This window comes from Lontra canadensis, unplaced genomic scaffold (assembly GCF_010015895.1).
Source record: "Lontra canadensis isolate GAN:19392208 unplaced genomic scaffold, GSC_riverotter_1.0 scaffold32, whole genome shotgun sequence".
Taxonomy (NCBI): Eukaryota; Metazoa; Chordata; class Mammalia; order Carnivora; family Mustelidae; genus Lontra; species Lontra canadensis.
The window spans coordinates 1,572,065-1,588,646 of record NW_022631026.1 but is presented as its reverse complement, the minus strand read 5'-3'; positions in this window follow the sequence as shown (position 1 = coordinate 1,588,646).

Sequence of the window (16,582 nt, the reverse complement as noted above, 5' to 3'; positions counted from 1 at the left end):
TCCCCACTGAGTCTCACCTGTGCACTGATGTGAGTGGGGTGTTAGAGCCCCACTATCGTTGTTTCTTGTTGAAACAGCTGTGCGTGTTTGTCGTGTGTTTTGTATATTTGGGTGTGCCCATACGCATACATAAATACTTACAGTTGTTATATTTTCTTTTCTTTAAAAAATATTTTAATTATTTATTTGACAGACAGAGATCACAAGTAGGCAGAGAGGCAGGCAGAGAGAGAGGGAGGAAGCAGGCTTCCCGCTGAGCAGGGAGCCTGATGTGGGGCTCGATCCCAGGACCCTGGGATCATGACCTGAGCCGAAGGCAGAGGCTTTAACCCACTGAGCCACCCAGGCGCCCCACAGTTGTTATATTTTCTTGTTGGATTGTTCTCTTTAATTATCATATAGTGTCCTTCTTTGTCTCCTATTACAGTCTTTGTTTTAAAGTCTATTTTGTCCGATACATGTATTGTCATTCCACTTTCTTTTGATGTCCATTTGCACAATAGAGGTTTTTCCATCCTCTTACTTTCAATCTGTGCATGTGTTAGGTCTAAAATGAGTCTCTTGCAGGCAGCATACAGATGGGTCTTGTCTGTCTGTCCATTCTGTTACCTACGTCTTTTGGTTGAATTGTTTAATCCATTTACATTCAAAGTAATTATTGATAGATATGTATTTGTTGCCGTTTTATTACTTGTTTTGTTGTTGTTTCTGAATATTTCCTCTGATCTTGTCTTTCTCTCTTTCATAGTTTGCTGCTTTTCTTTATTGATATATTTGGATTTCTTTCTCTTTATTCTTTGCAAATTTGGGGTGGTTTTTGATTCGTGGCTACCATGTTTGTACATAACATCTCCTGCATTTAACAGTCCATATTAAGTTGATGCTCATTTAAGTTTGGACTCATTCTTTACTCCTCTCCTCCCCACATTTTAGGTACATGGTATATTTTACATCCTTTTACTTTGTGACCTCCTTGACTGATGTTTTACAGAAATATTCATTTTTACTGCTTTTGTGTTTCCTATCTTTATACCGCCCCTTTTGGTCTCTCCTGCCTACTCAAAGCGTCTCCTTTCATATTTCTTGTAGGGCGGGTTTAGTGGTCATCAACTCCTTTAGTTTTTGTCTGGAAAACTCTTCATGTCTCTTTCTATTCTGCACGAGACCCCTACTGGATAGAGTATCATTGCTGCGGATTGTTCCCATTGAGCATTTTGAATGTATCGCGCCACTGCCTTCTGGCTCACAAAGTTTTTGTTGAAGAATCTCCTGCTAGCCTTATGGGTTTTCCCTTATACGTAACAGACTTATTTTATCCGCTGCTTTTGAGTTTCTTTTCTTTATCACTATGTTTTGCAAATGTGATCACGAGGCGTCTCGCTGTGGGTCTGCTTTTGTTGGTCTCGATGGGTGTTCTCCACGCCTCCTGCATCTGGATCTCTGTTTCCTTCCCCAGATTAGGGACGTTTTTGGCTATTACTCCTTCAAATACATCTTCGTCCGCCCTTTCTCTCCCGTCTTTTTCTGGGACTCCTATAATAAAGATGATATCACATTTGATGATGTCCTTGAGTTCCCTAAGTTTGTTCTCGTTTTGTGCAATTCTCTTCTCCTCTCCCTTGTCCAGCCGGGTGACTTCCCGTTACTCTGTGTTCCCGCTTACTCATCTGTCCTGCTGCTTCTTCCACTTTCCTCTTCATTCCATCCAGTCTCTTTCTCATTCTGTGTATGAGTCCAGTCCTTATCTCTGTTAAGGGTCTCACTCATGTCTTCCACTCCTCTCAGGTCCAATGAATGTCATTACGATCGTTGCTTTAAAGTCTCTATCGGGCATGTCGCTTACATCTGTCCTGCTCAGATCTCTGGTTGTGGCCTCCTCCTGTTCTTCCATTTGGAATAAATTTCTCTGTCTCCTCATTTTGTCTGTCTCTCTGTGCCTGTTTCTGTGTGTTAAGAAAATCAGTTATGTCCTCTACTCTTGAAAGTAGTGACTTTATGAAAAAGAGATCCCAGAGTGCCCTGCAGTGCAGCATCTCCTTTTAACCTCCTCCAGAATCTGGCACGCCAGGAGAGTATCCTCTGTGTGTTGCTTATACCTTGCTGTTGGGTCTGAGTCACTTTTCCTTTCAGTACAGTTGTCTGCCCTGACTCTCTGCCTGACGTGGGCTGTGCTTGCTCTCTGTGGTGTTACTGGGACCCAGGCAGGCAGCTCTGAGGGGGGTGTGATGCCAGGGAACTTAGGAGCTGGTGGCAGTGTTAACAAAATTTGCACTGGGTCACAAGTCCTACGCCAGGTCCCCTGAAGCCCTGCACTGGCTGGGGGCACACAGCTGGGTACGGAGCACGATGGTGGCTGTGGCGTACGGCTAGGCACAGCATGTGACCAGGCATTGTCGAGGGGGAATTGGGGAAGGGGGGATGGAGTGACTGGAGGCTTGGGGAGTCAGGAAAAAGAAAAAATACTAAAAGCAGGAAGAGGGGTGGCCCACGTGAAACCGGTTAGGTTTGCTTACCAGGGCTTATTGGAGTTTGGCTCCCGCTGTCCAAAGGAGGGGGGATGGGTGCTGTCTTCAGGTGTCAGCGGCGACATGCTGTGGGTTCTTCTGGCTGCCTTAAGTTTTCTTGAGCATTTTAAGAGAGGCTGGGCTCATCTTAAGACCATGGCCTTGAGCTCTTAGAAACTCTGTTTCTGCTTCTTCAGGTCTTTATAGACCAAGGTTAAGGCTGCATGGAGAAGAGGGCTCAGCAGAACCTCACTAGAATTTGGTCAAGAGAGTTTTTATCAATATACACAAATTATTTACATTTTTATAGCTTCTCTTATATTTTCAACAAGGCTGTATAATTTGTTCCATAGTATCCTTGAAATTTTTATTACATATCTTACCAAATATATTATTATTATTTTGTGATTTAAGTAACGTCTTTTTATTTTCTACCTAAAAGAAAAAATCAAAACCTACAGGAACGTTACTAGAATGACACAGCGAACATTCACATGCCCTTCACCTGTGCTCAGCAGCGGTCAGCATCCTGTAATGTTTACTTTCTCTCTCTCTCACTCTACGTATGTGGTGTGTGTGTGTGTGTGTGTGTGTGTGTGTGTGTGTGTTTTACCAACATCATGCAGGTTGTATTAGCAAAGAACAAAAAACATAAGCCCACATGATTGTCATACTCATGAAGTTTAACATTGATATAATACTATTATCCAACATATAATCCACATTCAAATGTCACTGATTATTTAATCATAATATTTGTTGTCGTCCCCCTTTATCTGATTTAGAAGTCTATTAAAGGTCACACTTGGGGCACCTGGGTGGCCCAGCCAGCTAAGTGTCTGCCTTCAGCTCAAGTAATGATCCCAGTGTCCTGGGATGGAGCCCCAGGTTGGGCTCCCTGCTCAGTGGGGAGTCTGCTTCTCTCTCTTTCCCTCTGCTGCTCCCCCTGCTTGTGCTCTCTCTCTCTGACAAATAATTTTTTTTAAAGGGTCACACTTTGGGGCGCCTGGGTGGCTCAGTGGATTAAGCCGCTGCCTTCGGTTCAGGTCATGATCTCAGGGTCCTGGGATCGAGCCCCACATCGGGCTCTCTGCTCAGCAGGGAGTCTGCTTCCTCCTCTCTCTCTCTGCCTCTCTGCCTACTTGTGATCTCTCTCTCTGTCAAATAAATAAATAAAATCTTTAAAAAGAAAAAGGGTCACACTTTGCACTGCACTGCCCTGCTGCAGAACCTTGGTCTTCCTTAACCTGGCTGCTCCCAAGGCTGTTGGATTCCTGGTCTGCTGTCAGAGTCACTCTACAAGGGTCCTGCTTTGGGGTCGGGGGTGAGACTTCTCTTCCCTTTGCATCATACCTGGAGGCCTGCGGTCAGTCCCATTACTGGGGCGTGAAGCTTGACCACTTGGTCAAGTTGCATTTTCTAGAATTCTCCATTGTAAAGTGCTTCTGGGGGAGATTCTCTGAGGCACTGTTTCCCGTGTTTGTATTCCTTTGAGTATCCTGTTTCCACCAGACTCTTTCCCCAGTGGTTGCTGTGACCTTTGTTGAACCTTGTTTGAATCATTACTGTGCTAGAAACAAAATAGCGATTCTGTTTCTGTAATTTATTCCTCATTCATTGGTTAGCTTTCTTCTATCCTGAAGACCTTCTTCCTCATTCTCTAAGGATTTTAGTGTCAGAATAGATTCACTTCAAAGATTTATAAACCACTTGGTCATTATTCATTTTGTTTTTCAAATCATCCCAAATTCAGCCAGTGGGACCCTGTTTAAGTTGGCATCTGGGTCCTCTAAGGTGTACCGATCAGTGTTTGAGAAATAAGTAGTATCTGGCAAAAATTGCAACTTTCTCTGTGCTCCTTGCCTGTGCACCTGATTTTGCTACATATACTGATCTTGATTCCAGCAACCTTGCCTAACTCTTCACTTTTAATATGGTGTCTGGAAAGTCTTTTGATTTTATATATTGATAATCATACCTTTATGCATAATGACAGTTTAATATAATTATTTCCAGTTATCTTTTTATTCCTTTTGTTACTGAGTTGGCTAGAACTTCCTAGACAAGGCTAATCCTATATAAGAAGACATTTAAAAAAAACACTATTGTGTTCTTTCTAATTTTGAAGTTCCAACATTAAATATGATGTTTGTTTTGGGTTACTACTTGCCATCCTTTCCTCCATTAAAGAAGGTCTGTCTCTCATTTCTAAATCACGGAGTTTTTGTTTTTTAATCCCTAATAGGGTTGGGTTCTACTAAAGAGCTTGTTTTGCACTTGTTAAGATGAGTAAATGTTTTTTCTCCTTTAATATATTAATGTGGTAAATCATAGTCATGTCTTTTGCATGGGAATCATCTCTACATTATTGGTATAAGCCTTATTTAATATATTTAATATATTGTGCACTTAATTTGACAACATTCTGTTCAGCCTTTTGGCATGTATACATGAGATTGGCTTCTGTTTTTCCTGTGTCGTATTTCTCTGTTTTATATTATCTAGTTGTCTGAAATCCTTCGTGTTTCTGTATCTTGTGTGTCTACCCCTGACTATACAGAAACACGTGTTTATGTCACCTGGGGGTGCCTTGTGTTGCACTGTGTTGCAGGGAGGAGTGACATGGCATTTCCCTGTGGCTGCGTCTCTGCTTGGGTGGCTAGGACTGTGTAAGGTGGGTAGCTATGACACAGAGAGACCCTCCAGGGGCAGGTCCAGACCTCCCAGAGCCAAGGTGGGGGAAGGAGGCAGGGTCACAGGAAATCAGATCTCACCCTGGGGGTCACCTAGCCTCTCAGGGTTGCCTGGCCCCTGGGGGTTGCCTGGCCCCGGTCTAACTCAGGAGTTCACAGTCGGCACCTGGGGGGCCCCGTCCTTCAGGTGCTGTCATGCCACATGTCCCCTGGTGTGTCTATCAGTCAGTCGGTCTCTGCTCCCTGCTGTGAGCGCCTCAGCCCCAGGGCTCAGCCGTGAAGGGTCAGGGGAGTTCTAGGGACCCTGACTGGAGGAGAGGTGCTGTCTGGGGAACGGGATTCTTCACGCTCCATGCTGCTTGTTTCCTTCTCGGGTATCAGCGGAGGCAGGCAAGTGTCACGCTTGCCTAAGACCTAAGATTTTCATCTTCATGCCTCCTCACGAGGGATTTCCTTACTGTGTCGGAGCGGAGCCTGTGCCTTTTCACCTGAGCTGTAGGTCCCAACAAGGGGGGCTGCAAACCTAACCCCTGGGTGCTGGACGCTCATCAGTCGCAGAAGTGTGAGAGTGAATGCACGTGTGTGAATGCATATGTGAGCATGTGCCTGTGTGTGTGAGCGACAGTGTGCTGTGTGAGTGTAAGAGCATGTACAAGTGTGAGTGTGCGTATGCAAGTGTGTATGTGCACTGTGATCAGTGCACGAGTGTGATCAGGTGTGTGTGAATGTGAGAGCGTGCACGCGTGTCTGGGAGTGTGCGTGTCAGAAAATGTGCACATGTGAGAGTGTCCATGTGTGAGGGCATGTGAGATCGTGTGCGCTCGCATGTGTACGTGCGAGTGAATGTGTGTGAGAGCACCGTGTGCAAGTGTACGTGTGTGTGCGTGTGCATGGGTGAATGTGTGAGAGCATGTTTATGTGTCTGTGTGTACGTGTGTGTGCGCACGTGCATGTGCATGTAGCATGGTGGGGAGTCAGAGACAAGCTGTGCCTCTCCCCGCTTCTTCCCTCGCCTGCCCTCTCCAGTTCCCGCCCCGCTAACTGGGTTGCTTGCTGTCCCGGGAACCCACCCGGTCCCCTGATTCCTGCCTTTGCTGAGCTGTTCTTTGTGTCTGCACAGTCTCCACGCTCTCCCCACCGTTCTGCAAGCTGAAATCCTCCTCTGTCTTCAAGATGCAGATGAAATGCCTTGTTCTCCCTGATGTATCCCAGCTGGGGATAAACATTGCTTCCTCTTTTAAGACATGGCACGTCTGCCTTGAATTATACATGTGTGCGGCGGAGGGCTCCTTTAGGATAAGGATTATGACTTATTTATCTTCGCATCTCCCCCGTAACTCTCTCCACCCCGGTACCTCAGGCAGCGTCTGGCATGTTGAAGGTGCTCGATAATTATTTATGAAATTGGGTATTAACTGCTCCTCCTTATTTGTGTGTTTAGTGACATTGTTCAGTTCAGGGGTAAGTGATGCAATCTTGTGAGAAATGGGAGCTTTCCTCCTCCCACCCTGCGGCAAAAATAGTCCCATCCTCTCCCTGCCTGTCTTCCTGCTTCTCCACCTGGATCTGGTGTCCCCTCCCTCTGCTCCCCTCTCTCTGTCTCACGCAGGCTTCGGAGCCATTGCAGCCGCTGTCAGCTCGGTGGGCATGTCCACGGGGGCGACCACGGAGCGTGGCGGGGCTGCACGCGGCGCCTCGGGACGCTTCTCCCGAAGCCGGGTGGGGAAGTGGCTTGAGCTCCACTCCAAGCCGCTCTGCCCGCCCCCCACCCCGGGAATCAGTGGGGGCGCTTGGGAAGCCGCTCCCGAGCCTAGTTCAGTGCCTTCATTTATCCTCAGGGGTGTCGGGAAATTTCAAAACAGAGTTAATTGCAATTCGTGGTGATCACCCACACATGTGGTGCCACGCCACCCTTGGAGTCTAAGAGCACGATGACGGAAACCTGAATGTCCCCACTCCAGGAAGACCACTAGGGCGACTGTCCTTTTCTTCCCTATGCACCCACAGTGTGGCTTTGCGCTCCTGACAGTCGGGTGCTCGCAGGCCCTTGTGCAATCTCGGGCGCCTGCCGACGCACCCCCGAGTCTTGGTCTCCTCAGCTTGACGTGGCTGCTCTGAGATCCCAAGGCCTGGATCTGCATATTATGAGAGGGTCGTATTCAGTCGTCTGTATTCATTCAGCCCAGGGACTGGGCCAGGCTTCTGGGAAACTGACTCTACGGGACGTTTATATGACACCCAAAGTTGCAGAAGGGACTTCCCATTTCAGAACAAAGAATCCACGCTCTCGCCCGTTCTCACCTACCAGCCTCTGGCACAGGTGGCCCCAAGAAACCCAAGATCACAGCCCAATCGGTTCCCCTAAGCGATTTGTCTTCTCAGACTCCTGGAGACCCTCTCTGAGACCGTTGCTGTTCCCAGTCTGAGGGCGAGGACAGGAAGTTCAGTGGGCTCCCCAGGCCCCCATACACCCTGCTGGCTGGGGGCCACCCAGCCGGAGCGCAGGCATCACGGAACAGGAGCGTCCAGACCGTCCATGGCCGTGAGCCACTTCTAACCCGTTACTGAGCTTTGAGCCACCCCACGCCTGGGGACCCACCCATTCTCATGTACAGCTTTTGCTGGGAAGTTCCTGCCTCTGCCAGGTGACACTCTCTCTGCTCGGGATCCTCTCCGTTCCCACCCGCCTGCACACCCCAGGGTCTTCCTTCATACCTGGCGGGAGAAGGCCCTGCCTTCTGTCTGTGCCCAGCATGCTCTCCCTTCTCACGTGGCCTTTCGTGCTTCAGAACTGGCATTGGAATCATTGTCACATGGGACACAGTGTGGGAATACCCTGTTTAAGGGCAAGGACGTGTCCAGGTGTCTTTGCTATGCCCACAGGACTTGGAACAGTGCTTGGGACACTGCGAATAGAAAGCTCAATGGACTGTGTTTGCAGAATACTTGGAGGAGGGCTGTGTTGCCGTAAGTGGGAGGGTGTGATTTTTGTGCATGCTTTCGTGGTCCGTGACATGTGGTCTGCCCCTGGGAGGGTGCCACGGTGCTACTGCAGTTACTGTCACTTAAAGAAACACGAGCCATCCGTGAACAACAGGGGTACGGTGTTTCCTGTCTCCATGCCTTGGACCATGGAAATGGGCCTCTGCTGATCTCTTGACGTCCACAGAGAGAGGATTAGTCCCAGGGTGGAGAGATCAGAGGAGACTCCCAGGCAGAGACCCCATTTTCTGATAAGGGAACTATAGCCTGGAGATAGGAGGAAGAGCTCAGACCTCCTGGCTCCTGAGCAAGCACATTTCCTGCTAATAAAAAGATAAATTTAGTTGTGGTCTAATATAATGGATCATGTCGACAGGGTGCAGGGCTGTCACTGCAGTGTTCTCTAGCTTGCGCCAAGAGCTTGAAGAAACCCTGCTTAGGAAGCCTTTTGTACTGAGTATCTACAGAGGACCAGTGCCAGGGGGCACTTCTTAAGTAGAATTCATGTAATTTCCCTGCATAAATTACGATGGTTAATTTCTGAATCAAAGAAATCTTGATTATATTCTATTCCTAGAGACTGTGGTGTGTGCGCGTGTATTTGCCTGTGTCTGTGTGCATGTGTGCACGTGTGTGCATACACGTGTGTGTTTATACATTGCCTTCATAAAAAATGGAAATGATTTCGAGCTCTCATTTGTCTATCAATGTACCATTTTTGGGTTCTGAGGTACTCGTCCTTCATTTTTTATCACAATAGTCACACCCTTGGCCAGGCCTGTGAGTCTATGCTGCAGAGACATACTTGAAGTCACTTCTTCTGATCCATCAGTGCATGATTAAGAGCCAGCAGTGGCTGCTGCATTAGTTATGATAAAGGTAATCACATAAACCAAGCTGACCTCTTTCTGCGTCCTATAGGAAATGGGTTTGTATGATGTGGAGAACTTGTCTGCAGGTTTGGATCCTCAATAGAAGGACCTTGGACAGATGAGGTCCAGGGGACTTTGTACTCTACAAGGTCAGGTGCACATGGAGTCCTGGTGATGGCCTTTGTCCTTTACCCCATGCATCACTACCCCCCGTAGGAACCCAGATACTTCCAACCTGGTGATGTTATTCTGCAAGTACCTGACTGAGTTCGGGTTCTGTAACAGGTTGGTAGGGAAAGATGCTGAGATAGCAGGTTATGGCAGCTCTCCCCACAAGGATCTTACCAGAGAAGGTAGAGAAGGAAAATATAAACTTTTTGTCAAACTATAAAACTAACACAGGGGAATTCAAATGGGAGATGATAGAGGGAAGCTAACGCTTTCATGCACCAATCCCAAATGAAATAAATAAAAGTAAAGGCCAAAAACAGCAAAAATGGTCACTGGCAACAATGAAATATTCAATCTCACTCATAAATTTTTAAGTGAGTGACCAAGTAGAGGAGAAGGACTCTGACACAGAGTCTGAGCCCTCCAGTGTCTCCAAGCCCCTCAGCAGCACCCTGAAGCAGTGCAAGGACAAGGGCGTCAGGACAATACCGGAATCTCACTGCACTCCCAGTTTGGAGGGAAGCCACGGAAGGTGTGGAGGCAGTGTATGGAAATGAACCAATTAACCAAATAAATTGATTATTTATAAATAATTTAAACCAAAATAACCACTTGTATTTTGTTAGAAAAGTGCAAAGGATAAGGTAAGTTAGAAAATATAAAGGTAATCACTAAAATAACATAATGGGACAGTTCTAAGCAAGGACAGGAAAAACAGGGGTTGAAAAATAAGGATTCACCTAACAGAAGGCAGAGAAGGAGAAATCAAATAAAAAATTTAAAATTACAAATGCGAAATACAGGTGATAGAACATATCAGAAATCACAGTAAATGAAAATATAAAATTCACTTATGTTTTGTCTAAAAGACTCAGTATTGAAAACAATCTCTTGTATACAATTTATAAGACATGCTTAAAAGATTTATTAAACATCACAGGATGGAAAAATGTATATCAGAAAAGTAACTAAAAATTAACATCACTATTTTAATATGGAATGAAACACACTTATAGGGGAAATTTTGGGTAAAATAGATCACAAAAGAAGCAATGTATCAATAACTTACTATAATTACAAACTTGTATACACTTAACTTATCGTCTTACAAAATATATGACAAAACTCAACAGAAATACAAGTAGAAATTGAAAAATCCATAATGAGCAGGAGTTATTATCAGGTGTCTCTCAGACACTGATAGATGAAGTTTACAAAAAGTAAAGTCACAAATTATTTAAATAATACAATTACTCTTGATTTATGCACGTACATATACCAGCAATAAAGACAGCTTGTACATTTTTACTGACGTAGAAGATTTTAAAAAGCTATTTATAATGGGGCCGCAAGCGGGTTCTCAATAAATCCAAGGTATTTATATAATAAAGACCATCTTTCCTGATAATAGTGCAATAAAATTAGAGCAGGAAACGCACCTATGCCACCCAGAACCGCACATGTGCAAATTTACATTTGTTAAAAAGTCATAATATTCATGATATCCCATTTACATAAAGTCATTATTTTATTTTTAAGTTCTTAATTCTAGCGTGATCAGCGCACTGTGCTAGGTCGGTTCCAGGTGTCCCCCGTGTGATTCGGCAGTTCTGGACATGACTCGGTGCCCATCAGGAGAAGTGCACTCTCGATGCCATCACCTGTTTCCCCCACATCCTGCCCCTGCCACTCTGGTGACGTCGGCGTGCCCTCCCTCGTTAAGAGTCTGTCTCCTGGTTTATCTCTCTCCCTCTCTCTGTTTTTCTTTCCCCTTTGCTCACTTGTTTATTAAATTCCACATATGAGTATGATCTTCTGGTGGTCTTTCTCTGACTTATTTTGCTTCGTCTTATATCCTCCAGACCCACCCACGTTGTCGTACCCACTTGCACGGAACGACATGTGTGTGCACGTGCGCGTAAGGACACGGGAAGGACATCCATGAAGGATAATGATCAACAGCAGTAGATGGTCATTTCAGGGTGGCGAAAAAAACTTTTCTACATTCTTTTTTAAAATTTAGTCTTTTTTTCCCACTGGATATGGGGTTTATTTATAGAATCTTTATGGTGAAAATAATTCTAAATATTTATGTTTTAAAAATAAAGGGGAAATATTACATCTTTTGTGTTGGACGACAATGAATGTGATATGCAACAAAATGGCTAAGGGAAACGCCTAGCCTTCGACGGATGTATGGAAAAGTGGCCAATTAATAAACTGTTAATTAAAGCAGAAAATGAACCGTTGAGCAATTCCGAATAAAAGGTAAGGGAGACCCTGACAAACATAAAAGCAAAATTAAAATAAAAATCAGGATCACGGGAGATGACTTAAAAATGTAGTTCTTCCAAAATTAAAGTGAGAATATTAATTTAAGTGAAAAGAGACGATGCCTACAGACCGATGCTAGAGACCCAGGCGCGGGGGATGTAGGATCCGCGTGCCACAGAGGAGTGCCGTGGCCATCACAAAAGACAGAGAATCCAGCTGCTCCCCACTCGCGGGCTCTCAGGACAGCAGGCTGGCCAAGTGGCACCGTCTGCGCCCCTGCAAGGTGGCTTGCTGACTTTGACCCGGCCTGGGGACCGTGGCTTTGAGCTACCTGCTCGCGCAAGGCGCCCGTGTTAACTCACGTCACGGCGCGGGCGTGCCTGCGGCACTGCCATTTCGGCCGGCGCAGGGAGAACTGCCACACGCGTGACCCGAGAAGCAACGTGCTGCGGTCACTGTTGCTTGGGTTTATTTGTTTAAATTCGGGTCGTTGATTAGAGCAGGACTCAGGATGAGCGCACAGCCCTGGTCTTCATCATCCCCATTTGTAAATCAAGTAGGTCTGCGTCCGTCCCCTGCTCTCCAGACCTTGGCTTCATTGTCTTCCCAGCTGGGATTAGTGGGCGCGGCAGCGGGTGAAGGGATCACGAAGCGAGGAGAGGAAAAACCCAGATCCTGCAGCAGACTTACCTTCGAGTAAACTGGCAGGCAATCTAATCTATCCGCATGAACGCTAGTCCCAAGAGGTAACTAGCACATGAATATTTGAAGCTTTTCGGTCTGCTATTGATCTGTGGCCTGTCAGTATCCAACCGGTTAATTTAATTTGATGCAAAAACATAAGGAATTGGGAGCAAACCAGCATCTTTGAGCAGAGAGGTAGGGCAGAGTGAGTTCATGGTTTAGAGAAAAGCTCCCCACCGACCGGCGGGAAGAGAGCGTGGGGGCAGCTAGTGCCTCCAGTCCCAGTTCATGGGGGTCACACTCCCGTGTAAGGATTTGAGAGAGGAAAACTTCTCTGCTCAGAATGATGGAATCATTCGTTTATACACAGAAAGTCTGAGTTAAGAAAAGGGCCTACTCGAGCCAAATGTGAGTAACCGATTTCTAACACACTGTTTCACAAATTCAATTAGCTTTTTAAAGCGGGCTTTCATCCTAGCGCCCCCACGGCCCAAGCTCTCTGCGTGGACCCGGGGCGGGTGTCCTGGGTTCTGTGGACTTAGAACTCCAGAGGAAAGGTGCAAACTCACGTCAGCTGGAGGCAAATTCAGTGTCTTTGGTTCCTCTGATTTATTCTCCTTATTCTTAAGTTGCTTTCTCTTCTCAGAGTTTGGTGGAATCAGTAGTAACAAACATTCTACCTGACTACAAGTTGCACCGTTCCCAACATCCCTATTTTCTTCTTTTCAGGCAACGAATGGCTTGTATGGTGTCAATCCCCAGAGCCGGGTAGAAGTTTAGCAAAGAATCCTGTGTCCTTACAAAGGAAATTACCTCCCCTGAAAATACGACATCACAGCCCCATTTAAAGAAACAAAGATGCGTTTGCACAATAGCAACCTCCAGGGGCGTGAAAGGGTCGCAGGCTTGATCCCCAGCCCGAGGGTACCTGGTAAATATGTATCTTTTTCCTGTAAAGGTGAGGAAAGCCTAACCTGGGAGAGTTAGCCACCGACGAGGAGGACCTTGCCGAAACCAGAGCAGCTCGGGTGGACGGGATTCCAAGAGGGACCCCCTCCCCGCACGGCCCCCTGCTGTGTGCTCCTGCATAACCCCTTCCCGGAAGTGTGGCCATTGCCTGCTGTGCGTCCGCTCACTCCCTGGGTTAGGTCACGTCTTGAGACACAGGTGACCAGACGGTGGCTCCCGTGATATCCGTGCACCACGTAAGCCTCCCTCCTCAGAGAGATGCTCCCGCTGGCCTTGGAGAACCAGCCGCGTGGGCCCTGTCGATGCAGGGGGCCATGAGCGGGACCTGAGACCCCCTCTAGGAGTGGAGAGTGGTCCCGGTTAACCGCCCAGGGAGCAGGCCCTCATCATACAGCCGCAAGGAAATGAATTCTGTCCACAGCCTGGAAGTGGCTGCGCCCTCGCTGAGTCTTCCACGAGGAAACAGCCATGGGACACCCTGACTTCAGCATTGTGAGTCCCGGAGCCGAGGGCCGGGCTACAACGGGCGGGAATCGTAACCGCGGAGGCTGGGAGGTGACAGCAGGTGTCCACGTGAGGCGCTCCCCTGTGCTGTTTGTTACACGGCAACAGAAAGCTGACACAGTAGCCAACGGCCTCAAATAAGGAAACGTCTCCTGCACTGGTCAGTTCTGTGTCTAATGCTCTGTACTAAGGCTCACCAGTACAGAATCCTACGTGCTTCCCTTGTGTTCCCTGAGCTCAGTGGGAAAAACCTGGTACCTGAGGATCTCGTGTTCACCGCATGCCATCGCACGCTTCCAGGAACCCAGAGAAGGACATGTCTTGTGTCTGTGTCCCACAGGAGAAAGTTAGGCTTGGTGGACAAGAGGTCCCAGTGCCCGAGACCTCAGAGTCCCCATCTCTCAACACATCCAGGGTCTCCTGCAGCCCCGTCCCCTCCTGGGGTCAGGGGGCTTCTCTCTCTGCTTCCGTGGTTTTTCTGTGTTGCTACAGAACTGCGGGTCCTTCGAGGGGAGGCACTGACCAAAGCTTTAGGTTTGGCCTCCAGAGCGCTCTGGCCCATCCGTCCCAGCGCTCCGGGGGGCGTGGTGCTCCATGAGAACCCACCAAGCATGGGCAAGCAGAAGGAAGACGGGGGTTCCAGCTGCCGCACCTCTGCATCGCCTCACAGCGTGAGCGGATTTTCCTGGCAAGGAAACACCTCCGGTTCCCATCAGATGGGAGAGGGACAACGATCATTGTCCAGTGAAGGGGAAACGGTCACCGTTTTGGCATTTGTCACATTAAATTGTCAACACGATTTTGTGCCTTCCACCAATAGTTGTGGGTTTTAGAAAGGGGAGGCTACCTGGAGGTCAGGGCACAAGGCCGGCCTATATAACGGTTCTCCCGCTTCCTACCTGTGTGCCGGGTGCCCGCCTGCTCTCAGCGGGGAAGCGTCCGGTGCTCTTATGTCACACCTGGTTCATTCGCTGTTTCCAGCTGCGGAGTCTGAGTCTCCTTCTGGGGGTCGTTGTCCTCGGTGATACCGGGGGAGGAGGGTAATGATGCAGGGGACCTGGTCCCCCTCCCTAGGGCCCTCCCCGTCAGCCCGGGAGCCCTGAGGCATGGGCCTGCACCAGGTGCCAGGACATCCCTCAGGATGAGGCCAGCTGCTGCGTGCGCCCCTGGAAGACACCTTCCCTCCCCAGTGTCCCTTCCCACTTCCCCACGATGCCCTCCCTGAGGGAGGCTGTGCCTTCTCCCACTCCTGAGACTGGTTATAAGTGGACCTCATTGGATGTCAGCTCTTCTTGTTGGAATGAGGACTGGTGGCGGCAGTGCCGCGGTGAGGGCCGGTGATCGGGCAGTGGGAGGCGCCGTGGGGGGGCCAGGGCGAGTGCCTGTGCCCCACCTCCTTTCACCCAGGCTGTCTCAGGCAGCGCCGGGGTCCAGAGGGCTGTTGGGCAGGAAGTGCACTGGCTCTCTCCTGTGATTCTGACGAGCACATAGGAAACCGCTTTGCCCGCGTGATTTTCTTTCTCGGGGCTTCTGTGCTCGGCTCGTCTGCACTGCGGAGGCTCTGAAGAGTTGTTAACAGTTGAAATACTCAGAGAGGACTGTAAAAGACACATTGTAAGGACAAATGCTAACGCTGTGGACGTCTTTGTAACGCGCGGTAGCTATGACTCGCTGTTGCTAGTACTTTTAGGAAACCAGAGACTGTTCCCTTGGAGGGTTTGCAAATGCATCCCCAGCAGCCCGAGATTGTCGGGGGGGGGGTTCCTTGCTGCTATCTAAAAGAATTTCATTTCCTTCTCTTTGTAGGAATGAAAAATAACTTAAAATAGAGCATCCCTGGGTCTCCATGATTCTAGCGGGGGCCAGTGGGCTGGGTGCGGTGGGAGGCAGGGCCCGAGCAGCCCGCCGTCCCCAGGGACTCGGCCCCCTGCTTGTTTGTACCTGGAATCCTGATGGGCTGCCGGGGGCTCAGGCCCCGAAGTCACCGCCGTGAGGCTCACCCCACCTCCATTTGTACAATGAAAACAAAATCTGTTGCAAAAAGGGAAGTGATCATGTCGCAAATATAGGGAGTTCACGTGTGAATAGGAAATTTCACTCCCTATTGTGCCCTCTTAGGAGAGATGGTTGACAAATCTCGAGTCTGCGCGAGAAATCGTGGGTTCTGGTCTGGAGGGCGCCAGGCTCTGGGACGTCTGTGGCGGCCTGCTCTCCGGGAGGCCAGGAAGCACGCCTCTCCTGGAGAGGTCTCTGGGAAAAGACCGTTTCTCACCGCGCGGCTCGGTGAGCCCGGGCTGCCGCCGTGCACGGGGTCCTACAGGGCGCGGGCCCCGTCCCCTGCCCATTGCTGGCCCCTGCCGATTCTTGTTCCCTTCTCCAGGCTGATTTGGGAGCCCACTAGGTGCCGTATTTATTTGAATGCATTACAGTAAACCGTAGCGGACAGACCCGGTGATTGTAACTGAACGTGTTTGGAATGTGAGGCCGCAGATCACGGGGGTCAGCACTTCCCTGGGTGTCTCTGTGGCCTCTTACTCCCCACGGCGTGGCCGGGCCAGCATCGTGAGACCACGCAAGGGAGCCGCCTCCCCCGCCCCCCAGAGTCAGAACCGGAGTTCTCAGCTTGCCCCCTACTCCCGTGTGAAACTGGGAACTTTACTTAATCTCCTGGAGTTTCCTTCTCTGTAAAATGGTTGTAATTCATACATTGTGTGATTTGTTGTGAAAGAATGGGTAAGTTAAGGCTTACAGAGCATTTGGGATGGTGTCGTTGTTTTTCTTGTAAAACGGAACGGGAATGTTGAGGCTTCTTAAACAGGCTATGCCACTTCCCCATCTGGGAGTTGCCTCCTCTCAGTCCGGACTGGGTTAGGAAGGGACGCGGGATGAAGGCAGACAGCTGACATTTGTGGAACAACAAAAAATTTGT